Source organism: Tursiops truncatus, chromosome 14, assembly GCF_011762595.2.
Source record: "Tursiops truncatus isolate mTurTru1 chromosome 14, mTurTru1.mat.Y, whole genome shotgun sequence".
Classification (NCBI taxonomy): Eukaryota; Metazoa; Chordata; class Mammalia; order Artiodactyla; family Delphinidae; genus Tursiops; species Tursiops truncatus.
In genome coordinates this window covers 71,665,075-71,691,027 of record NC_047047.1, presented here as the reverse complement: position 1 = coordinate 71,691,027, position 25,953 = coordinate 71,665,075, and positions in this window count along the sequence as shown.

Below are 25,953 nucleotides of genomic sequence, written 5' to 3'. Positions count from 1 at the left end.
TTCCCAAGATATATCTATGACATTTATCACACAGATGGCACTCCAGGCAAATGGCAACAATGATGAAAATAACATTAGTAATGCTAATAATAATAGCCAGCATGTGTTGTGCATGCTTACCATACACTCGAGGGTATTCTAAGCCCATTGAATGAATTATCTCCTTTATCATAATCATACCTCTTTAAGGAGATACATTATTAACCCCATTTTGCAGATGAGGAAATCGATACTCCAAGAAATTATTTGCTAAACTCACATCTAGTGGGATGTGTTAGAATTAGGATAAAATTAGAATTAGAATTAGTTTTCTTTCTGTTTTTCTGCATTCCCATGTTTATTTTAGCATTATTCACAAGAGCCAAGTATTGGAAACAACTCAAGTGTCCATCAGTGGATGAATGGATAAAGATGAGGTATTTATATACAGTAAAATGTTATTGAGCCATGTAAAAGAAAGAACAACATGGATGGATAATGAGGGAATTATGCTTAATAAGAAAAGCCAGACATAGAAAAACAAATACTGTATGATATCACTTATTTAATGGACGTTTAAAAAGCCAAACTCATAGAAACAGAGTAGAATAGTGGTTCCCGGGGGTCGGGATGGAGGGGCACTGTGAACATGTTATTGAAAGGTACAATCTTGCAACTAGTAGATCAACAAGTTCTGGAGATCTAATGTACGGCATATCAATTATAATCAGTAATACTGTACTATATACTTCAAAATTGCTAACAGACTAGACCTTAAATGTTCTCATACCACAAAAGAAATAGTTATGTGACGTGATAGAGGTGTTAGCTCAACGGTGGTAATTATATTGCAATATATAAATGTTTCAAATCAACACATTACACAACCTTTAACTTACACAGTGTCATGTCAATTATATATCAACTCAGAGAAGAAACAGCATTTCATTGAGGTAAATGCTAGACAGCAAGAATACAGACATGAGTTACACAGTCCCTTTGATGTCAGCATGTTTAGGGAAGAGAGATAAAATTATTAGTTTTCTAACATGGAAAGACCTTACATGTGAGGCCCAAGCTTTCTTTGTCAGTGACCACCTTGGCCCCATACCCCTAAATCACATCCTGTCGTTGCCACTGTGATGCTGAAAAGAAGCACAGAAAGATGAATCCATTGACCCACAACCTATTCTTCTCAAGGCTTGCGGCGTAACTGAACTCAGCTACTCTGCCGGTTAGCTCTTGTCCTAAATCCTATTCTGATTCTGCAACACTTTCTAAACTTTCAAGTCCATGTAACCATGCCAGCCCAGAGAGAACAGTATAAAAATGTAAACAGGATTCAGTGGATGATTATATGAAGAAAATACTTAATCTCTATCTATATTTCAACATAGAGTCTTTCCTAGCCTTTCCAACAACAACAGTGTTGTTGTTGCATTCCATCATCTCTAAAATGTGGATAACAAGGATATCTACTTCATTGAGAACTTATGAGTTTAAACCAAATAATGTACATAGATCACTTAACAGAGTGAATGACACATAATATTGTTCAGTAGATAATGAAACATTTATAATTGTAATATATCATCATCATCATCAAAGTAAAAGAAATTTTGCACTTTGGACAATTTATTTACAGACATTTAATTCCCATGGCATTAGAAAAGTGACCTCAAGATCAGCAAATCATAATATGGATCCAGTTCAGGAATTTCCTCTTAAATTTCACAGTTGACTGTGAAATTCTTATTCATAAAATTTTCTAAGGGAAAAGGAGGCATGAAATTCAACTTTAAATATTAAATTGTTTTATTACTACCTTACTGAACATAGATATTTTCTTCCATATTTTAGGCGACATGTGGCCATTTTTTCCCCCATATCATTCCTTTAATTCCATTTCAGAACTTAGTGGAAACCCTGAGCTTTGATTTTGTTATTTACAATCCCATCATACTATCCCTCAAAAATGACTGTAGTTTTCATTTAAAACAGTTTTAAAATATGATCAAATTTTTGGAGTGCATATGAAGTTTCAAGTTTTAAAAAAACATGCTAAAACATTCAGGACAAGTGTAGACCATTTCTGCAGGCAATATAGTTTAAGCAGCTAAGCTTTATGTTGAATCTACCTTGTGTTAAAATTCCGTTTCTGCCATACATGGCAGAGATGTGTAAACTAGAAGAAAACACTTGGCCTTGCCTGGTGGTGCAGTGGTTAAGAATCCGCCTGCTAATGCATGGGACATCGGTTCGAGCCCTGGTCTGGGAAGATTCCACATGCCGCGGAGCAACTAAGCCTACGCACCACAACTACTAAGCCTGCGCTCTAGAGTCCGCGAGCCACAACTACTGAAAGCCTGCCCACCTAGAGCCCGTGCTCCACAACAAGAGAAGCCACTGCAGTGAGAAGCCTGCACACCAAAAGGAAGAGTAGCCCCCACTTGCCACAACTAGAGAAAGCCTGCGTGCAGCAATGAAGATCCAACGCAGCCAAAAATAAATTAATTAATTAATTTTAAAAAATCTTCCTGAACAATGTTTTAAAAAAAAGAAAACACTTAATGGACCCCAATTCATGTGCAAATTAAAAGAATATTTTATGTATTTCAAGAAGCTGTGGTTAGGATTACTTATGACAATATACAACACTCATTAAATATAAGGTGGTTGTGATGCAACAGTGGTTTGTGGTATCAGCAGTTGTACTGACGAAGTGACTACTGACCATTTTGCCCAGAAGAAAAAGCATCCCAGAAATAATATACTTGGGTTAAGATTCGTTTTTGTTAGTTTTGTCTTTAAAAGCCCATGTTTTGCAGGCAAAACTCTAGTCATCTCAAGGTAAAGTTGAGGTTCATCTCTCTAGGAAATAGTACCATTAAAACCTCATTCTAAGTCATGCCAGCATAAAATATCTTTTGATCTTATTGTTTGTGATTTATATTATTCTGTTTTATGAATTTGAATGATCTCTGTAACAAAATTGTTAAAATTGTTAAAATCATTTTTTTTTAGTTTTCCTGAGCCCAAACTAAGCACCTTGACATAAGAAAAAGTAAAGAAAAAGAATTAATGTTTATTGAACACCTACTATTGCCTACTATTGCCAAGGGACATACATAAATGCTATTTGTTTGCTTGCTCATTTGTTTATTAATATTTATTTACATATATGTTACCTAAGCATCTGTGTCCAGATACACTATTGTACATTTTACAGATAAGGAGACTGAGGCTCTGAGTCTTACCTATGATCACACACTAATAAGTGGCTAAGATGTTTATGACTGTTGTATTCTTTTTATTAATGGATGTACTTATCATTCTGAAATGCCCCTCGTTATTTTCGGTAATACTCTTTCCCTTAAATTTTATTTTATTGATATTAATATAGCCACTTCAGTCTTCCTATCTGTATAGTATATTCTTTTCATCCAACTACTTTAAAACTATCTGTGCCTTTATATTTAACGTAACCCTCTTTTTGACAGCACTGGGGCTAGGTCTTACCATTTCATGCATTTTGACCATCTCTGCCTTTCATGTGGAACATTCACTTTGTTAATACTTCATGCAATTATTGATACCAACAGATTCAAAGTTACCATTTTAAAATGTTGCTTGTTTGTTGTCATTTTTGCTCCTCTGGTCTTCTTTTTCTGCCTTTTTTTTGATTATTTGAATATTTTTTATAATCCTACTGTAATTTATCTTTTGACTTTTTATCATACTTCTTTACGTTCTTCTTCTTATAGTTTCTCTATGGATTAAAATAAACTTCCTTAACGTTTCAAAGTATATTTAGAGTTAATATTGTTAATTTTCTTTTCTCTGAAAATGTCTTTGTTTTTGCCTTCATTCTTGAAGGATATTTTCACTGGGTACAGAATTTTAGCCTGACATAGTTTACTTTCTTTCAGCATTGCCCTTTGGCCTGCATAGTTTCTGATGAGAAATCAGTCAACATTTGGATCACTGACCCCCTACCATGTAATGTCCTTTTTCTCCAGTTGTTTTCAAACATTTCTCTTTTCTTTAGTTTTCAGTAGTTGACTTTGACCTCATTGGGTGTGATATTCTTTATAGTTATATTTCTTGACTTTGTGGAACTTCTTGAGTCTATAAATTTGTGGCAATTATTTCTTCCAATAAACTTTAAGCACCATTGTCCCTCCTGTCTATATGTTGGACAACTGACTTTATGTTAGACAATGTGTTACTGTCCCACAAGTCCCTGAGGTTTGGTTTATATTTTCTCAATACTTTATCTATGTTCTTCGTATCAGATAATTATTGTTTCTCTATCTTCAAGTTCACTGCCCCTGTCTTTTGTCACTTCCAGTCTACTGCTATATCCATCCAATGAACATTTTAATTCCAGGTATTATATTTATGGTTCTAGAATCTGATTTGGTTCTTTTTCAGTTTCTCTTTCTCTGATTAAATATACTATCTTTTCAATCATTATGAACACATTTTCCTTTAATCATTGGACACAGTTATAGAAACTGCTTTAAAATTCTTGTCGTCTAATTTCATCATCTCCACTGTTTGCCATTTTTCTTGAGACTGAGTCACATTTTTTCTGATTTTTTGTAAGTTGTGTAATGTTAGCATGCATCCTGGACATTGTGAGTGCTATGTTATAGTGTCTGGATTCTGTTATATTCATGTGAAGAGTATTGTGTTATTTTCTCTTAGCAGAGTTTAAATGGGCTCACACCACCAATTTTGTCCCTTAGGTTGCATCTAACATGTCAGCTCTGTTATTTTACTCTCGGCCAGGCTGCATTAAATCTATCTGTGCATGCAAGTTTTAGGGAGGAGGCAGATATTTGAGCAGAGTTGGTGCCTGCCTTGGGGACTGCCCCTCTCTGGACATTGGCTTTCTGGGATTCTCCCTCCCATTTTCCAGTGGCTATAATTGCCCCAAATTTGTCTTTTTGAGGCCAGAAAGACATGGGTTTTGTATTGGAGTTTTAGTCACTCCATGTAGCACCAACTGTGGCCTGGCTCAGTTTAAAGGCTGTAAAAGTAGATAACTCACTCTGTACTTTTTCCTTCTTCCAAATCTCAACTCTCTTCTAAAATACTCCTGCTCTTGTTCACATTCCAGGGCCTTTAAGTAATTGCTGTTTACATTTTAACCACAGTGTATAGTTGTTTACTGCAAAAGGGTTGCCTGATAGAAGCTTTCTGAGCCATACTGCTCTACTAGGCTGTTCTGTTACATTGGACTGTTTCTGAGACCCAGCTGTTTGACATAAAGTTTCATTGACTCTTGAATATACAGTACTGCACATATTAAAAGACTGGACAGAGGTATAGAAAGTGTAAGTGCAAAATCTGTAGAATATTGCCATGGTAGTTGTTGATATCCTTATAGTTAATTAATTCCACTAGTATTTACTGAGGGCCTAAAATGAGTGTTGCAGTCTGTTAAGACACTGGGCAAACAACTGTGAACAAAATAAACACAATTCTTCCCTTATGGAGCTTGCATTCTAGCAAGGGTACAAACATCAACCTAAAACTCACACAGATATTATAGTATAAATTGTCCTAAAGTAAAAATGCAAAGTGTCATTCAGTATATCTTGGAGGCTGGTTAGGAAGAGACTTTGGGGCCATGCTCTAGAATTAATGGAAATTCACTGTGCAAAGGTTGTTAATAAGAGCATGTTAGAGAGAAGAAAAATCAGGTTCAAAGAGACTGGTATAGGAGAGAGCTTGGAGTGTTTGGAAACAGGAAAATAATCAGGCCAGAATAACTGTAGCAAAGACACTGGATGAGAATGGAATTGTCAAAACCAATCATGCAGGACCCATGGTAAGGCTATTGGAGTGTATATTATGAACAACGGAAACTTAAAAGATTTCACCAAGAAAGTAACATGGTTAGGCTTGGTTATTTTTTTGCTTTTCTTTCTCTGAAAGAACACTCTGGTTATGATGGAAAATGGATCAGAACTTGTCTGTATAGAGAATAATAAGTGTTATTTAGTGGCCCACACATATTGGTTTCTTAAACTGAGATGGTGGAAGTAAGCTATAGAGAAAGAGAAGGATACAAGAGAATTTTAGTAGTTTAAATCTTCCAGATGGTTTATACCTGAAGGTGGAAAGAAAATCAAGAACCAAGAGAGTACTAGATTTCTGCCTCCTGTAAATGGACATATGTTTGTGTCATTCACTGAAAGATAGCCAGGTTCAGGCAAAGAAGATATATTCAGTCTTGAACGTGAGTTTGAGGTACCTTCAGGATATCTAATAGAAGATGCCACATCAGCAAGCAGATATATGGGTTTGAAGCTTAGAGGTTAAAATCTGGGGGCCAGTTCCGTATAAATAACAACTGAAACCATGAAAATGAATGAGATGATTTAGGAAGATAGGATAGAATGTAAAGAAATGGAGGCCTAGTTGTGGGCAAATGTTACACAACTCAAGCCAGGCAGCTCTGGGTCTAGTACGGAGTGTTTGGGGATGCCTGTGTAGCAAAGAAGGGAGATAGAAGGAAAGCCTGTGAATGTGACATCATGGAAGTCAAGAGCAAACATAAATAAATAAATAAAAAGATTTAAAGGAAAAGGGAATAGCAACAGAATCAAATACTTCTGAGATATCTAGTAGGTTAAGGACTAAAACATTCTCGTTGAATTTAATATCATGTAGGTCAATGGTGACCTAAGCAAAAATATTTTCTATGTAGAGAGACAGGGGTGGGAGCCAGATTGGAGTGGGCTAAGAAATGAATGGAAGTTGAGAATACATGAAAGGTGAAGGTTAACAATACTTTAGAGCATTAGCTGTGAGGAGGAAAGAGAGACAAAAAAGTGATGTCTGAAAAGTGAAGATGGCATTTGAGAAACAATGGCATACAGAAAAATAATTATTGTTCATTTGTTTGTTACAGACAGGGGAAACTTCAGTGTTTCAATGGTGATGGCAAAGAGTAGAGTGGGCAAAGATGAAGATAAAAGAAAGAGCAAAGTCATATGGGAATGGGAATACAGCCACAAGTGGAGCTTGGTCTTACACAAGAGGAACGCTCCTTCCTAGTTATGACTGGAGGAAAACAAGAATGGAAGACAGAAAATCATTGCAGGTTTACATTGCGTATAGGGCAGCTAGCAAAAATGTGAGGAATGTATCAGCTACATAATCTTTATTTTCCTTGTGAAGAAGCAAATTCATTTGTTGAGAGTGAAGGGAAGAGGAGGTGAAACTAGGCTTGGAAGAAGTCAAAATGGTTTAAAATATTAGTGTAGAGGGCTCCCCTGGTGGCGCAGTGGTTGAGAGTCTGCCTGCTGATGCAGGGGACACGGGTTCGTGCCCCAGTCCGGGTAGATCCCACATGTCGCGGAGCGGCTGGGCCCGTGAGCCATGGCCGCTGAGCCTGTGCGTCCGGAGCCTGTGCTCCGCAACGGGAGAGGCCACAACAGTGAGAGGCCCGCGTACCGCAAAAAAAAAAAAAAAATTAGTGTAGAGAATAGGAGATTAAAAAAACATGGTAGGTAGAATTGCTGGTAATTACAGAGGGCCAACTTGAGATTGAGATCACGAATGTATAGTGGACCCAATCTATCTGCTGAGTGATTTTCCTACAGGAGTGTGCAGCTGCTAGTGTAGTCATCAGGTAACCTGGCTGTTGGTACATCTATTTCCCAGAAGATTTAATCTGAAGTCTGCTCGACTAGGTAAACCTATATGGACCATGCCATTCCCATCTGTTTATCATTACCTACAAGAAAGAGAACTAATGCTAATTGTAGTATCTTACGTTCATTCAGGAATTTTCAAACTTTTGTTTCTAGAGCTCCCACTAGAGTTTTGGGAAATATATGTACCCTCTTCCATAGTGTTCAGTGCACATCTAAGTTTTTTCATCATAAGAATATGGGGTTGCAAAGGATTTAATTTCCAGTCTATTATATGTTCTGGACGTGCTTTAAATATGTGCTACTTGTTACAACTTTGGAGCTGAAAATTTATCTCAATTTATAGGTATAGTTCTTTTTACTGTGCTTTGCTTTATCATGCTTCAAAGATATTGTATTTTTTACAAATTGAATGTTTGTGGCAACCTTATGTTGGGCAAGTCTATCAGCGCCATTTTTCTAACAGTATTTGATCACTTCTTGTCTCTGTGCCACATTTTAGAAATTCTCACAATATTTCAACATTTTTCATTATTATTATATTTGTTATGGTGACAGGTGATCAGGGATCTTTGATGTTACTATTGTCATTGTTTTGGGATACCATGAACTGCACCCATACAAAACAGCAGACAATGAATATGCGTTGTGTGTTTCTGCTCCACCAACAAGCCATTCCCCCAGCTCTCTCCCTCTCTTAGGGCCTCCCTATTTCTTGAGACAGAACAAAATTGAAATTAGGCCAACTAATAACCCTACAGTGGCCTCTAAGTGATCAGGTGAAAGGAAGAGTCACATGTCTCTCACTTTAAATCAAAAGCTAGAAATTGTTAAGCTTAGTGATTCATGAGAAGTGGTCAAAATGTTAACATTAATAGGAATTTGGAAGAAATTGATTCCAACCTTCATGGATGACTTTAAGGGGATCAAGATGTCAGTGAAGGAAGTAAATGCAGATGTGGTAGGAATAGCATGAGAACTAGAATTAGAAGTGGAGGCTGAAGATGTAACTGAATTGTTGAAATTTTCTGATAAAACTTTAATGGATAAGGAGTTGCTTCTTATGGGTGAGCAAAGAAAGCAGTTTCTTGAGATGGAATCTACTTTTGGTGAAGATGCTGTGAAGATTGTTGAAATGACAACAAAGGATTTAGAATATTACATAAAATTAGTTGAAAAAGCAGTGGCAGGGTTCAAGAGGATTGACTCAAATTTTGAAAGAAGTTCTACTGTGGGTAAAATGCTATCAAAAAACATTGCATACTACAGAGAAATCACTCATGAAAGGAGGAGTCAGTCGATGAGGCAAACTTCGTTGTTGTCTTATTTTAAGAAATTGCCAGGAATTCCCTGGCGGTCCAGTGGTTAGGATTCCACACTTTCACTGCTGGGGCTGAGGTTCAATCCCTGGTCGGGGAACTAAGATCCCACAGGCCATGCGGTGTGGTCCAAAACAAACAAACAAAAAACTGCCACGGTCACCCCAGCCTTCAGCAACCACCGCCCTGATCAGTCAGCAAGCATCAGCATCAGGACAAAACCCTCTACCAGCAAAAAAATTACAATTTGCTGAAGGCTCAGATGATTGTTAACATTTTTCAGCAAATAAGTTAAAAAAATTTTAAACTAAGGTATGTGCATTGTTTTTATAGACATAATGCTACTGCACACTTAAAAGACTATGGTATAAACATAATTTTATATTCAGTGAGAAACCAAAAAATGTCTATGTCTCTCTTCATTGCAATATTTGCTTTATTGCAGTGGTCTGGAACTAAACCAGCAATATCTCTGAGGTATACATATATATATAATATCTCCCACTTGAGCTAATTGGAAAAACAAACTTTTGCATCCATTCAATCAATCAAATAAGAATTATTACTATTTTTTTGTCAGAAAAAGACTGACTTCAACTCAGAGTTCATATAAACTAGTTAATAAATGACTTAATGGCCAGCATCTCTCTTCTGACTCCTAATTCAAACATAGATGGACAGCTAGAAAAAGCACAGAGCATTGCCAAGAGCTTGTCACCTGGATGAAGCAGGACCCCATAGTCTTGCTTTGCTTTCTCAGGGCTTTTCTCTTTGAAGCAAGACATTTCCCTCTGGCCCCCTGTTTTGTGGCTCAGAAGTTTTACCTCCCAGGGCAATGAATCAGAGTGAGAGTCACTAAGGGTGGAAAATTGGTTTTTCTTTATAAAGTGGAAACAGGAAAAGTGTGAATGGGAAAATGGGAAAAAAGGATGGCAGTGCAAAAGGACTTTCTAGAGGATCAATTTTAGGAAAGAGGATATATGAATCTGAAAACTGATTTCCTTAAAGTACACACTCCCACATAGCTCTGGACAGTTTTCATATGTGACCAAGTAAGTGCTAATTCCAGGTGGAAGAATACCACTTTACACCACCGCTTTCCAGCGTGTGGAAAAGCAATCTATATTCTAACATTTGTTTAAGTTGTTTTGTTCATGGCAACTTGCAAAGTCCAAAAATGTCAATACTGGGAACTAGGAAAACATCTCCATGTGTTAAGTATCAATCTTCCATTTTGCATATGATAAAACTGAGTCTCAGAGTTGAAATAATGTGACCCTAGTTGTCACAATGGTCCTTTTAGGACAATTTTTAAATAAGGTTCAAAGTCTAAGTAACGGTCTAAAAATACCCATGAATAAAACTCTGTATTCACTCATCACTTACCCATCCATTCCAGAACACAACTAAGCCCCTTCTTTGTTTCGGGAATTATAAGAGATACAGTAATAATTTAGCAATGTACCCTATCCTTAAGGAGCTACCAAAAGACAGAATGTGCGCACAAAGAGTATAACTCAAGAAAGTACATAAAAATGGGAATGTGCATACAGAAACAGTGCCCTGTGGGTTCAGAGAACCTTAAGGGGTCTGGTTTTACTTTTGTGGGTAGAACACCAAGCTGTGAATTAATCTCCAGGGCCACCACATTGCTGATCAAACATAGACCAGGAGATGAATCTCTTCCCAGTATTCCCAAAGCTCTCCTACAGAGAACCAAAGTCTTTGGAGAGCAAAGACTGAGCCAGCTTCTGCATTACCAGTTACTGACTAACTAAGAACTGGGAATCCAAGAGCCAACGGCCACCTTTCTCCATCTCAGGAGGTATGAGCGCTACACATTGCCTTACGCACAACCCTTCAATGATCAGCAATGGAAGGGGAGCAGGGTGTTCTAGTGGCAGAAAGAGGAGGAGGAAGTGCCTTTGAAGATGCTAGAAAAATGGGTAAATATAGTTCAGTAAACTTTTCTTTAAACGCCTTCAAAAACAACTTTCAGAAAAGCTATAGTTTAATACCTACAAAGAGGAGAGAGTGCAAACAATGCTATTGAAGAGTCTGACCTTTCTCAGCAATAAAAAATCGACATCTCACTCTCCCAAACTCTCATAGCATTTTGCTGCTGCCTGTCTTCCGACACTGTTCCTGGTCTGACTGAATTGGGGGTTACACTCATATTGGGCTCTTTCCCCACTCCTAAACTCTGAGCTCCTCGAATAAAGACCTGGGTCCATCTCAATTTTTTATCTTCCTGTAACATGAGCACAAGATAAGTGCTCATTTTACCTGCAATGTAAGACCAAGAAATCAGTTGGTACCATGTAGGTAACTCAAAGGATTTCTGCCAAAATCCCAAATTGGCCTCCTCTAAAGTATCCTATAAACATTTATTTTTCCCTAACTTTCTGAAACTATAATAGTAAGAACTCAATGTAAACTATAATGACTATTTTGAAAGTAATTCGCCCTTCAGCGGTTGCTCTGTGATATCACATACCTGCCAGGTTAAACTATCATCTGACAATGGCTTATGAACAACCCTTGATTTCAGTGACAGCTTCAGGACCAATCCCCAGAGATGTGACAACCAAGTAAATAGGGAACAATTTTTCTTATTATGTCTTTTTTTGTGGCTTAGAAGAATGTTGGCTTGGATTTAACCCAAAGCAAACTTTTGAGGTGGGCTGGACCCTGAGGAATTCTAGTTTACAACAGAAGAGCTGGCAGTCCCTTTTCTACAACCTCACAACCAGGTTTCACTCCACTGCCAACCCCTAACTTAATTTTTTATCTGTAATTCAATGAGAGGTTTTGCTTCCAAATCGCTTTCAAATCCTCCAGCTGTGCTTTCTCCTGGTGCATGATAGGTACATTGCCTTCCGATTGAATTATCACCCTCTTTATCTATCTTTCTATATTAAAGTCTGGTTAGCTGCTCTCCCCAGCGCCCTGGGGCCAGGCCCCTTCCTTGGCAGAGGCTACCATTACTTTCTCAGTAAAGCACTAGGTAGACTCATTAAATTTCAATATTAAACAAGCTCTAGGAAACTTTGGAGTTTCTTCCACAAGAGAGAAATGAAATCTTGATATATCTATAAATATGTGGTGTTTTCAACCCTATCCCAAGCTGTTTGTTACATTTTAATGCATATTAATATATGCAAAATAAGTTCGCCAAAGAAAAACTGTGGCTTAATGAGTGTTAAGAATGACAAAATCCAAGACTAATTGAACCTCATAAGGGACTTGCAGATAATTTTAAAGGATAAATTCTCTGCCTCCTCGCCTTATTATTTGAGGAAGAGCTGGTGCACATGGGGAAAGAAAAAAACAATGATCTAGAGATAAAATATTGCCAAAAAGTTATCTGGAAGCTCCCTTAGAGCAGCATTGAATGCATTTGCTCCTCATTGGACCAGCCAAAGTTCCACCTGGATATGCACATCACTGTCTCTGAACATCAGAGATGTGCTCCTGTCCTCTCCGCAAAGAAGAACAAAGCCCTATGGCTTGAAAAGGGATGCCTAAGGGCTGCTCCACCTTTGGATGTAATACCAACCCTGCAGGGATGTCTGAGCAGGGTGGCACTAAGAGTCTGTGGCTTCAGTGGGCATTGGAGAGCTCCATGCCTAGCCCTTCAGCCTACTGCACAGTTTATACTGCCAGCCCGGTCTCTGAATGGTCCAAAATTCACAAAAGAAGGGAAGTAAGGAGATAGCCAAGTAATTACAAGAGAAGATGTTGAAAGGGAATTATGTTGTACTAAATTACTATATCCTTATAAGTGAATGGGATTATTTCTGGGGAAAAAAGAGAAAATTATGTTTACCCAAGTGAAAAGTTTTATTTTCAGTCATAAGCTGAGGCTTCATATCCCATTAAGTAGCAAAGGGAAATAACTCTTTTAGCCTTTTCTTCTTCCTGTCAGTTTTGATTTAAATGAAACAAAAAGAGAATTAACCAGGGCCACAGGTCAAAGGATTCTAGCTTTCAAAATCAGAAATCTACGATGGATGTTCTGAGGCAGTCAGCCAACAGGGGAATAGATGTGGGTTCTATAGGAAACAGTTGACACTACAGGAGCTTAAATGGGGCCTCAATATCCTCCATCATTCTAGCTGCTAAGGCTCTGACCCTGCTTGAGATGCACGCCACCTCTCCTCATTCTCTCCTTGTAAAGAAGGTGAGATGATTTAACTCCCATCAGGAGCTGCCATGTAGGAAGGACCATCTTCACACACAGACAGGCAGGCTAAGTGGTGGGGAGGCAAGTGCTACACAGTGTGATGGAGTCATGCATCCGCCCCAGTGGTTGAGCTGCTCTCCCTACAACCACATACCTGCATCCCTTATGGAGAACACAGGAAGACAGAGTGGAGGGACGGGAGCCTCACTGCGCTGGGAAATTTGGAAGCAGCAGCAGCAACTGGAGCAGGCAAAACTCAAACATTCACTGAAATGAAAGACTTTAGGCAGCCTGTCGCAATAGGGTCTCTCCCTATAAATCAGAGTCACTTCAGAATTTACCAGCTTCTTCCCACCTGATTCAGAGGGAATACCACCAGGGTCTATGCTGGTAACATTTTCTTTCCTCCTGAACCCTTAAGAATGGAAATCTACAGTAAAATATTTCAACAGCTATGGTCCAGAGAATATGCACTCCCCAAATGATTATTACATCGTTAGCTTTAGTCATATTCCTTAGGGGTTCCTGATCAATATCTTGGTAAGAAAAAAATTACGACTCAGAGAGAAAAAAACTCTCAAAGTAATTCCACCAACCCTTCTCTGATGGTAGCATTAGTCCATAATGGCAGTGTATTTTCAGATAAATTCTGGGATCTTTTCCCTTAAGGGTGTTACTGAGCTGAGTATATTAAACACCTTCCCAGACACACAGTAACTCCTTCTCTTCATCCATCTTGTCTTTTCTCAAGGGCTATTCCTTCCCAGTCTTTGATATGTTGTTCACCTTGTTACTACCTATCTTGTCAGGCATTTCCTCTGTGGTTTCCGACATTTCATGCATCATTGCTCCCTATGTCTTTTTCTTACATTTTTTGCTTCCTAGGCCTTGAATCACTTTTTGGTGCAATATTTCATGACATTCATTTTTCATACAAATTTGCAATTTATTTCCGTTTCCTTTCTGATCACACCACATTTCACACCCCTTAAGACACTGACTGGAGATCCTTTCCCAGGAGAGTCATGCATGAAAAGAAGGAAAGGAAGAAAAATGATGTGCCATCATCACAAAGCCAGTTTACACACCTGATTGACTCTAGAAGATGTTATACTGACCAAAATTAAAGGTGAGGTCTTGGTCAATGATGAAGATGAACAGGTCTGCATAAATGCAGTTAATCTGCAAAGGAGAGAGAGCTGTCTTTCTCCAGCATGATTAGTATTTTAATCCTTGGAATCAATCTTAAAATTTTTGCTACCAACCAAGAGTTAAACTATCTTTTTAAAAGATGGTCTTCAAGGTTAGCAGACGTTGAGATAAAAATAAGTTATGACTCAAAGAGAGGTGAAAAATCAAGAGATCCTTAGCACAGAAGAAGGAGATGTGTTTTAATTGAGTTTCAAAGCCATATGGAGAGCTGATGAGGTGGAGAAATGTAAGCAGGATTTTTTTTTCCAGATGGTGGGCACTTGAGTTGAGGAGATGAATTTTGTAGAGGCCAAGGACCCAGGGAAAAAGGAGTTTGAAGCTGTACAGAATTGAATCTCAAGGTCGAAGGAAATGAAGGATTTGATGGTGCATATGAGTCTAGGTGAAGGAGATGAGATGTGGAACCAGCTGGTTGTATCCAAAAGATTTCTCAGTATATGTAAAATTCAAAGGATATAAGGGAAAATCACTAATGCAACAACAAAAATCTCATGTGTTCTTCTAGAACAAAGAATGTGTGATCTACTTACAGAAAGACTACTTAAGTAGAAGAAAGGATAATCACTATTTCTCAAAATGTGGTCCCTCAACTACCTGCATTAGAATCACCTGAAGTCGTACTTCAAGATGCAGAATTCCAGGCCTCAATCCATTTCCTACTGAAAAGAAACTCTTTGCTGGGGGAGAATTTCTAAAAGTTCCTCAGGCAATTTTATGGTGACTAAAAGTGAAAATATTGCTGTTAACAAATATACTACAGATAGATCCCAATACACAAGGGAAAGTTCCTGGTGCCCCATCCCCCAGCCTGTGGCTGATTTTGAAGGACACTAAAATATATTTAACAATAGGAGTAAGACTCAAATGCTAAAAACAGTTACTTACAAGGATACTATCATATAAAGGAGCTACAAAACATTAATCAGACTGATCATTTGATGGGGATTTGTGAATAATTTATTTTTTAGTTATTTGATAGTTAACCAGAAAACACTTTTTGATATTAAGGCTTTGTTTGTTTAAATTCTAGATACCTCTAAGAGCAGAGTAATCATGGTACACTTATGCTTGGGTCACTGGGGATCTTGCATATTTTCATGCTAATTGCCGGGAATAAAACGGTTTAACATCTTATTATGTGGATACAGAAGAAGTAAAAATTAGGACAGCTGTATACTTACTTTAAGTCAAACCTAAAAACTTCCTTTTAAAGGTATGTTGTTTTTGTGTGTGTTTGTTTTTTATTATTTTTAGTTTTTACGTTTCTTCTCTCTTAGATGGCAAACAAAAGGGGATATTTAAAACCTTAAAAATATTATTATAAAAGAGCCCTGTAGATTGTAGATATTGCTTTACCAGGAAGTACCATTTTGTCAAGATTTCCTCTAAAGCAAGTCTATTACTGCACTGATATGCTGTTCATAAAGGCCACTCTAAGTCAAAAGGTAATGGTTGAAAAATTCTTTTCATTGATTCATTGTAAAATGAAAAATGTAAAAATACTTCCTTTTCATGAAGACAAATTGCATTTTTAAATTCTTCTAATGAAGCAGCATTCATCAATGTTTGCTCATTTGTCTTTGCAGGGGGAGTTCTGGGGCACTGATAAGAAGATTAATGTCTCTGAACTTTTCAACACATTGAGTTTAGTCATGGTCCTCCCCTAGTGAGCAGGATTAAGTCAACATCATTACTAACATTCTCAGTAACATTTTAAGATTTACATTACGTTTCAATCTTTTTTTTTTTTTAGACTCAGAGTCCATCCTGATAACACAGTTTATGTTTCTAATTCTCCAAGAATATAGTTTCAATTTCTTTTCATCTTGGTGAAAACAAAATTGTAGTCAACAGGGATGAGATGGTAGTATGAAAGTTAATAGTGCTTGAGGGCTTTAAGGAATGAGGAAGAAGACAGCCCTTTGTTCCCTTAGAGATCATTCATTTATCAAACATTTATTAAGCATTTATTCTGAGGTAGGCATTGAAGAAGCCTCTGGAGATGTACAGATAAATAATAAAGCAGTCTTTCTCGAAAGACTCAAAATTGTTGGGAGAGGTAGCCAAGAAAACAAATGCATGCTGTATGGCAGGGACACAGCACTACTCCATGGCGAGAGAAATATTTTATGAATGAATTATAAAGTACTCAAAGAGGAGAGTCATTTGACTGGGAAATGACAAATAAAATTTAGATAATCTACTGGATTGAATAATTCCCCCCCCAAAATCATATCTATGAAAAAGCTATAAATGTGACTTCATTTGGAAATAAGGTCTTTGCAGATGTGATGAAATTAAGATGAGGTCGTTCTGGATTATGGTTGTCCTTAATTTTAAAACAATGATGCCCTTATGAAAAGAGGAAAATTTGAACAGAGACACACAGGGAGAACGTCATGTGTTGATGGAGGCAAACACTGGAATGATGCATCTAGAAACCAAGAAACACCCAGGATCTCTGGAAACCACCAGAACCTAGGTAGAGGCAAGAAAGTCTCCTCCCTTGGAGCTTTCAGAAAGAACATGACCTTGCTGACACCTTTATTTTGGATTTCTAGCCTCAAGAACTGACAATAACTTCCAGTTTGTTTTGTTATGGCAGCCCTTGGAAACTAATATAGATATGTATAATAATGAGAACAAAGAATGGTTCCAAACCTTGCCATATTTGGAGAAAATGAGTTTTTCAGGAAGCCAGAAATAGAGAGATTTAAGTGGAAGACATTATCAGGAAATTTGGCTGGAAAGGTCAACTTGGTACAAAGGATTAAAAAAATCATGTGCACAGGTGACATTTACCCAGTACACCCAGTCTGGAGCACTTATAAATTACTAAATATTTTAAGTCTTATTCTTGTACATGTACCCTAGTAAGTGGTATACACTTTAAACTGGAGGCAAAATGAAGCCTTAGAATAGTTTACACAGGGGCAGGAAAGAAGCAGAATTGATTTTGCTTTCGTTTTTTTAGAAAACCTACTCCAAATGTCCCATATGCAAAAGTATGTGGGGAGGAGTGGGTTGAAAGACTATAAGCTGGGAGACTAGACAGGAGGATGTTACCACGGATCAAATGAAAGACTAAAGTAGATGGTTAAGGAGTACCACTTTCAATAATGATGGACTAGCTTGTATCAGATAAAAGAAAATCATGTTGCAGTCATTGCAGACCAATCAAAAACAGGCATAAATTAGAGGGGATACGACCCTTGAAAGCAATGAAACAAACTAGGTGAGATCCACATTAAACTAGTTCTTTCCCTGAGAACATTCTCCTGTTCACATTATACAGATAGAGCTCAAGCAAAAATTGAGAGCTTTTCTGACAAGGAGTCAGGGAAAAGTTCAGAGCTGCCATGGAGGTGAGAAATTGAAGAGAGAAATTCCGCCCAAAGGAAACAAAAACAGGGAACTCTCCAAAATCTGAATACACATACCATTCAAATCCTAATTGACTTCTGATCTGAATACACACAGAGCAAGAATAGAAACCAAGTTTTGAATTGGAAGAATTAGAAGAGTTGGAAGGCTAAAAGAGTTGAGCAGAGATTTTCAATAGCTGCTTAGTGCTGGGTGGGAAAACTTCAGAGTTCAACTCCTTCCATGTTAGAAGGGATTGACAAACTCAGAGTTAGTCTTAAAATCTTAGAAGGACAATGCCATAAAAGTAAGAACATGTCCAGAACTAAGGACCATACCTTAGGATTAAAGACAAAATTGAAATAACAAATCTTACATCTAAGCTTTCATAATGTCAAGATAAACTACCAGTAATTTAGTAATTTAACTGTCTAAAAAATAAAAACTTAATAGTATATAGAATTTAACAGAATCCAGTGTCCACATTTCATAGTATCTACTGCAACCAAATATTATTGTATATACCAAGCAGCAGGAAAATGTAACCTATACTCAAGAGAAAAAAAAAAAAAGCCATTAGAAGACCACCTAAAATGATCCAGATTGGAATTAGCAAACAAGGACATGAGTGTGAAATATGTCAAAACATTTCTCAGGAAAAGATCGATATGTTAGATAAAGAAATGGTGAATTTTAGAAAAGTAATAAAATCTCTAAAGAAGGACCAAAGAGAAATCCTAGAATAATAAAAAAAATACAACATCTAACATAAGAAAAATTAGTGGATGAAATTGAGTAGATTGAACACAGCAGGTAAAGAAACAGTGAATTTATTGATAAGTCAATGGAAATCCTCCAACCAGAAGCATTAATACAAGAAAAGACTAAACCAATAAACAAATCCCCAGTTACCTGTGGGACAGTATCAAGACCTCCAACATACATGTAATTGGACCCCCAAAAGGAAAGAAAAGAGAAAATGCGGCAGAAAAAAGAACTTAAAAAATACTGGCTAAAATGTCTCTGCATTTGATTAAAGACATCAACCAATAGATCCAAGATGCTCAGCAAACCACAATCAGGTAAATATGAAGAAAACCACACAAAAGCATATTATACTCAGACTCCTAAAAACAAAAATAACAAAAAATCATAAGAGCAGCGAAAGAAACAAGGATGGATGATTTCTTATCAGAAACAACAGGAAAGAAAAACTGATGGAACAAAATCTTTAAAATACTGAATGAATAAAACCTCCTACAATTCTATACCCAGTGAAAATATTCTTCAAAAATCATTTTAAAGTAAACCTCTTTTCAGTTAAATGAAATATGAGAGAATTTGCAGCCAGAAAAACCTCACTACAAGAAATGCAAAGGAAAGTTGTTCAGGTTGAAGGGAGATTTTACCAGATGGGAAATCAGATCTAGAAGAAGAAATGAAGAGCAGTGCACCGGAAATAGTAAAAATTGGGGTATACTGATTTTTTTTTTGTTAAATTCTTTTACAAATGGTTAAATTTTTTTAATTCATTTTTTATTGGAGTATAGTTGATTTACAATGTTGTGTTAGTTTCTGCTTACAGCGAAGTGAATCAGTTATACATATACATATATCCACTCCTTTTTAGATTCTATTCCCATATAGGTCATTACAGAGCACTGAATAGACTTCTCTGTGCTATACAGTAGGTCTTATTAGTTATCTATTTTATATATATAATAGTGTGTATATGTCAATCCCAATCTCCCAATTTGCCCCTCCCCACACCTTTGTTTAAAGAAAAATGGTATTTGTACTTTATATTGGGGTTCAAAATACATGTAGATGTAAAAGTATATGACTAACTTAGCACCAGAGAAGGGAGAGGTACATTGATTTATGTTTTTGTAAAGTTCTTACATTATAGGTGAAGTACTAAAAAGTTCAGGATGCATGTTACAATTCCTCGAGCAACCGCTAAAAGTTAATACAAAATTAAAGCATAAAGTCCATTAGAGAAGATATAATAAAGTACTAGAAAACACTTTCTGATTAACCTACATGCAGGCAGAATGGAGAAAAAAAGGAGAGGGGACAAGCAGAAAAAAAATCAAGTTGCTAGATTTAAATCCAATCATATAAATAAGTATAGTTCCTCAATTAAGAGAATATCTTATCCAGTCAAATGGGATAAAATTTCTGGATCCACTATATCAAATATAGTAATATAAAGTTATATACAGCTGGAAGTAAAAGGATGGAAAATACAAAGTTTCAACTATCAAACTTAAGAAAGTAGAGTAATGTCAGCCTTTTAAGACAAAAAGTATCACCTGAAGTAAAGGGAGGCATTTCATAAGCAGAGAAGGGTAATTCTGTCAAGACAACATCAGAATACTGAATAAAAACAAATATATATCTGACAGATCTTTAAAATACATAAAGGAAAAATTAAAAGCAAAAATCCTAAAGAGAGAAATAAACATAGCTGGAGATTTTAACACCCCTTTTGTAGTAAGTGATAGACCAGTAGACAAAAACAATTCAATAACAAAAAGAATATTTGAATAGCAATAGAAGTTATCTTGATTTTATTAACATTTATGCAATACTGAATCTGACGAATTTAAACACATTCTGTTAAAGTGGTTGTAGATAGTACACCAAAAAAAGATCATGTGCCAGCCTATAAAACAAGTCTCATTACTTTTAAAAAATTGAAATACCTCAGTTTATTCTCTGACAACAGAATTAAATTACAATCAATAGCAATAACCACTACTGATCTTGCAAATTTATCCAAAAATGAAAAAGCTGAATATTATGAGTAGCCTTATGCCAATGAAATCAACAATCTGAAATGGAAAAAATCCTCAAAAAAACACAGTTTATCAAATTGGCCACAGGTGGAAATAGAAAATATGCATAGCCCTACATCTTTTGAAAGAAACCAAATTTGTGGTTTAAAATATTCCCAAAAAGAAAACTCCAGGCCCAGATGGCTTTACTAGGAAAATCTATCAACCATTTAAATTACAAATGATACCAAGCTTATGCAAACTCTTTCATAAAATAAAGTTGAGAGAACACTTCAAAACTAACTTCATGAGGCCAACCTGACCCTGCTGTCAAAACTTGACTAGGACCTGACAAGGAAAGAAAATTACAGACAAAACAATTATTAAAAGACAGAAATTCAAGGTAATTTGAACACCAATTAGATATTTGATTTTATTAAAGAAACGTATGTTTTGGTGTGATAATGGTATTTCAACCATATTTTTTGTTTTTTGCGGTACGCGGGCCTCTCACTGTTGTGGCCTCTCCCGTTGCGGAGCACAGGCTCCGAACGCGCAGGCTCAGCGTCCATGGCTCACGGACCCAGCCGCTCCGCGGCATGTGGGATCTTCCCGGACCGGGGCATGAACCCGTGTCTCCTGCATTGGCAGGCAGACTCTCAACCACTGTGCCACCAGGGAAGCCCTCAACCATATTTTAAAATAACTCTTGTCTTTTGAAAGATGTACTGAAATATTCCTAGGTAAAGTGGTATTAAGCTGAATCGTATAAAATGGATCTCTTTATTGGTCAGAAATTATAAAATTATAAAATATCAGCAAGTTCACAGTTCAACCTAATGTAATACCTGGAATTTTACTCATTATAGTCCAGTAGGGAAGGTGGAATATATATATAGGGGAAGATAAAACAAAAATGCTGAGATGATGATTATTGTATTTGGACACACCATTTGCCTCATGACCATTTTCATTATATAAAAGCTGTGCTGTTTGTTCTGCCTATGACATCACCTGTCTTGCTTGTGCAAAGGGACACATTTCAGATCCCAGGAAGAGGATGCAGCACACAGAACCAATCACACTTCACACAGACTGGACGTTGTCACACTGAAAGATCAGTGCATGTCAACTCTGAATGCCCTGGTCATAGCATTTTTCATGATATACCATCTGTTACACAACTTCTAAGAGCCATTTCTATTCAGCTATTCCCTCTCATGTATTCCATTTGGAAATTCTTAAGCAAAACGAAGTTTCTTTATAAATCACTTCACATTAGTAAATTGTTCTGAATTGTACTTGAATTAGTCAATTTTTGAAGAATGTTACACACATTATCTTTCTTGTAAATTTCAAAAGACATCACAAAGTGTAATCTAGTCATGGATTTATGGACTTGAATCTTTCAAAGGAGGGATTCAGATTCACTTTGTGTCCTTGAGTTGCTCAATCTGACATTTAGATAGGAAATATTGTCTAACACGTGGGAAATTGGTTCCTCATTCTCCTCTTCCCAGGACAAAGATTCATCATCAGAATATCTAAGTATAAATTCTACTCTCAACTTCAAAACTTAGATAGACAGACAGGTGTACACACATACACATTCCTACACACACAATCTGATAGATCTTCTTTCATCATTTCTTCCACTGACTGAGAAATATGCTCTTTCACATGCATTTCCTGTGTGTCATGTACTCCACAGTACTCAGGCTACTGGGCTTTTACATCAGTTCAGGTCTGATCAGGAAAGAGAAACCATGCTGTAATTTTAAACAGGGAAGCTTGATATAAAGAATATTAAGCTATGATTAGAGAATAACTGTAAAAATGTAAAAAGAACTCTGAAGGGTACTCTAGGGCTGATGAGAGTGTGCAAGGAAAGATAAAATTGGAAGGGAGATGCCACCCAGACTACTGGGTGGTTGGTTTGCACAAGCCAAAGTTGTCCATAACTGCTGAGCAAGTAGGAACAATCCTCCAGGTCACAAATGAGCCAAGACTGGTGAGCTAACAGAAAGGGAATCGGGCATTACCCCAGGCACAAGACCTGGAACCATGGTGTTCATGTCAGGAGAAGTGTGAGAAAGTGGGCACCTGGCCTGGGCTGGGCTTGGGCTATGAGGTTTCTGAGGTCCTGTGCTCTGGGTGCGTGGCTGGGGCAGAGCCCCACCGGACACCTCCCCACCGGACACCTGAGCACACCCACACCACAGACCCATCATGCAGCCAGAGCAGACAGAAGCAAACACAGCAACCAGAACCAGGAAGAAGCGTCCCCTTCTCACAGAATGCCCCTCACTGCTCTCTCCTGACAAAACTTCACATCACACTCATTATTAAGGAGAAAAGTTTAATCCATTAAACCTTCAGATCAAGTACTAAAGGATGAATTTGGAGCTGAGAGAAAAAAAAAACCCTGTTCTGGCTAGTGGATTTCTGGGCTTCACATGTAGACACAGTCTCCCAAAAGTGAGCCAAGATCTAACTTATTCAGCTCATGCAGCTCAATATCAAAAACACAACCCAATCAAAAAATGGGGGGCTTCCCTGGTGGCGCAGTGGTTGAGAGTCCGTCTGCCAATGCAGGGGACACGGGTTCATGCCCCGGTCCGGGAAGATCCCACATGCCGCGGAGCGGCTGGGCCCATGAGTCATGGCCGCTGAGCCTGCGTGTCCGGAGCCTGTGCTCCGCAACAGGAGAGGCCACAACAGTGAGAGGCCTGCGTACCACAAAAAAAAAAAAAAAAAAAAAAAAAAAAAAAAAAATGGGCAGAAGACCTAAATAGACATTTCTCCAAAGAAGATATACAGATTGCCAACAAACACATGAAAGAATGCTCAAAATCATTAATCATTAGAGAAATGCAAATCAAAACTACAATGAGATATCATCTCACACTGGTCAGGATGGCGATGGCGATCATCAAAAAATCTACAAACAATAAATGCTGGAGAGGGTGTGGAGAAAAAGGAACCCTCTTGCATTGTTGGTAGGAATGTAAATTGATACAGCCACTATGGAGAACAGTATGGAGGTTCCTTAAAAAACTACAAACAGAACTACCATATGACCCAGCAATCCCACTACTGGGCATATACCCTGAGAAAACCATAATTCAAAAAGAGTCATGTACCATAATGTTCATTGCAGCTCTATTTACAATAGCCAGGACATGGAAGCAACCTAGATGTCCATCAACAGATGAATGGACAAAGAAGATGTGGCACATATATGCAATGGAATATTACTCAGCCATAAAAAGAAACAAAACTGAGAGATTTGTAGTGAGGTGGATGGACCTAGAGTCTGTCATACAGAGTGAAGTAAGTCAGAAAGAGAAAAACAAATACTGTATGCTAACACATATATATGGAATCTAAAAAACAAACAAAAGAAATGGTCATGAAGAACCTGGGGCAAGACGGGAATAAAGACACAGACCTACTAGAGAATGGTCTTGAGGATATGGGGAGGGGGAAGGGTAAGCTGGGACAAAGTGAGAGTGGCATGGACATATATACACTACCAAATATAAAACAGATAGCTAGTGGGAAGCAGCCGCACAGCACAAGGAGATCAGCTTGGTGCTTTGTGACCACCTAGAGGGGTGGGATTGGGAGGGAGGGAGATGCAAGAGGGAAGAGATATGAGGATATATGTATATGTATAACTGATTCACTTTGTTATAAAGCAGAAACTAACACACCATTGTAAAGCAGTTATACTCCAATAAAGATGTTTAAAAAAAAAGATCTAACTTAGTGATTTCCATGGCATCCTGAGCTCCATGAGAACACTTTTCATTCTAAGTATCATTGATCCTTCACATAATGGTTAAGAATCTCAAGGTGAGCTCTGGAGCTGGGCTTCCTTGGACTAAATCCTGGCTTGTCCACTTTTCAGCTGTGTGATTTCAGGGTAGTTTTTTATTCTCTCTGTTTCCTCATCTAAAAGGGAGAATAATAAGCCCCACTCCTGGAGCTGTTGGAAAGATATAATGACTTAATATGTGCTAGAGCTCAGGATAACCCCTAGCTCATTGTCAGAGCTCAATAAATAGTAACTTTTAATAATATTATTGATGGAGCACCTATGAGGTAGGTCTCTTATATCTCTGGAAAGAGGTAACAAAAAGCCTGGGAGCCAATCTTTTAATCACACTTACAGGTTCAGGTATTTCTTTCATCAACCCTATTGACTTTATCATGTCTCCTCTTGCAAACTACGGAAATTACACTGACACTGTTTTGTGCTTGAATTCCATAAAATATGGAAAGTTCATTACATCAGAACTCCCCCATATGTTTAACTCCCCACTGACTCTTCCAAATATGTCTTCCTCTTTCTTTCTTCACCTCCATTGTACAACCTGAGATACTTCTCTCAACCATTTATCTCTCAATTTGTATCTCACACATTAAAGCATACTCTATAAACAGAAAGGCAACTTGTTTAGAGGTCAAAAGTGATGCTCAATTTTGAAATTCTAAATTTGAACGTCCTCATTTTCTGAGAATGTTTCCTACTTCATTTATTTAAAACCTAATTTATGCAATGAGATTGCCAAGAACATATGCCAGTTAGTCTTAAATGCTAAAATGAGAATCACTAGGTTTCCCACTACGACCTTTGGGTACAGCTCTAGTCTTCCAGTTTTGAAATATTCACTTCTCTGAAGGGTGGGCAGGTGGGTGGGTGATAAAATTAACACTGAGACACTTCTATTTTATAATTCCTTCTCCACTTCTGTTCATTATTCTGAGTGTGAAACCTAAACTTTTACTTTGCTACCTTTCAAAATGATTAATGTTAGGTCAAGTCAAAAATCTTTTGTTTCCAAGTCCAAAGGGCCCAGAATGATCAGACTTCTGACATGCTCCAGGCCAGTTCAGCATAAAGAAATAAGTGGAGACTGGGGGCACGCTGTCATCTCCATCTGCATACCTCCATCATGAAGTGACACAATATATTACAGTTATTTTAATACTTCTATATTCTCCACTATACTGAATATACCCCTGCAGACAGACACTGTGTCTTACTCATGCTGTAACTCAAGTAACTAGGATAGTTTTAGCACAGAGTATGACCCTAATAAGTGTGATATATAACTGAATGACTGAAATTTGCAAAGTTGAAGCCCCCTTGCTCCTTTTCCTAAATCCTTTTAGGAAACAATGTTTCCAGATATGTAGCTTAGAAATAAAATCTTTTTTCAGACTGCAGCATACAGTAAAACATTTCCACCAAAGCTAAATGGCTCACAGGATTTATTTTTGTGTCCACTGTTACAAGCCAGGAAAACTCAAACCTCCACAGGATGACTAAGTTACTGTTTATCCTATTTGGGGATATCAGTGACAAAGATATCTAAAATCAACAATGAGAGTCCCCATACTACTCAACAACTTCCTTCATCCAACCTATCTTCCTG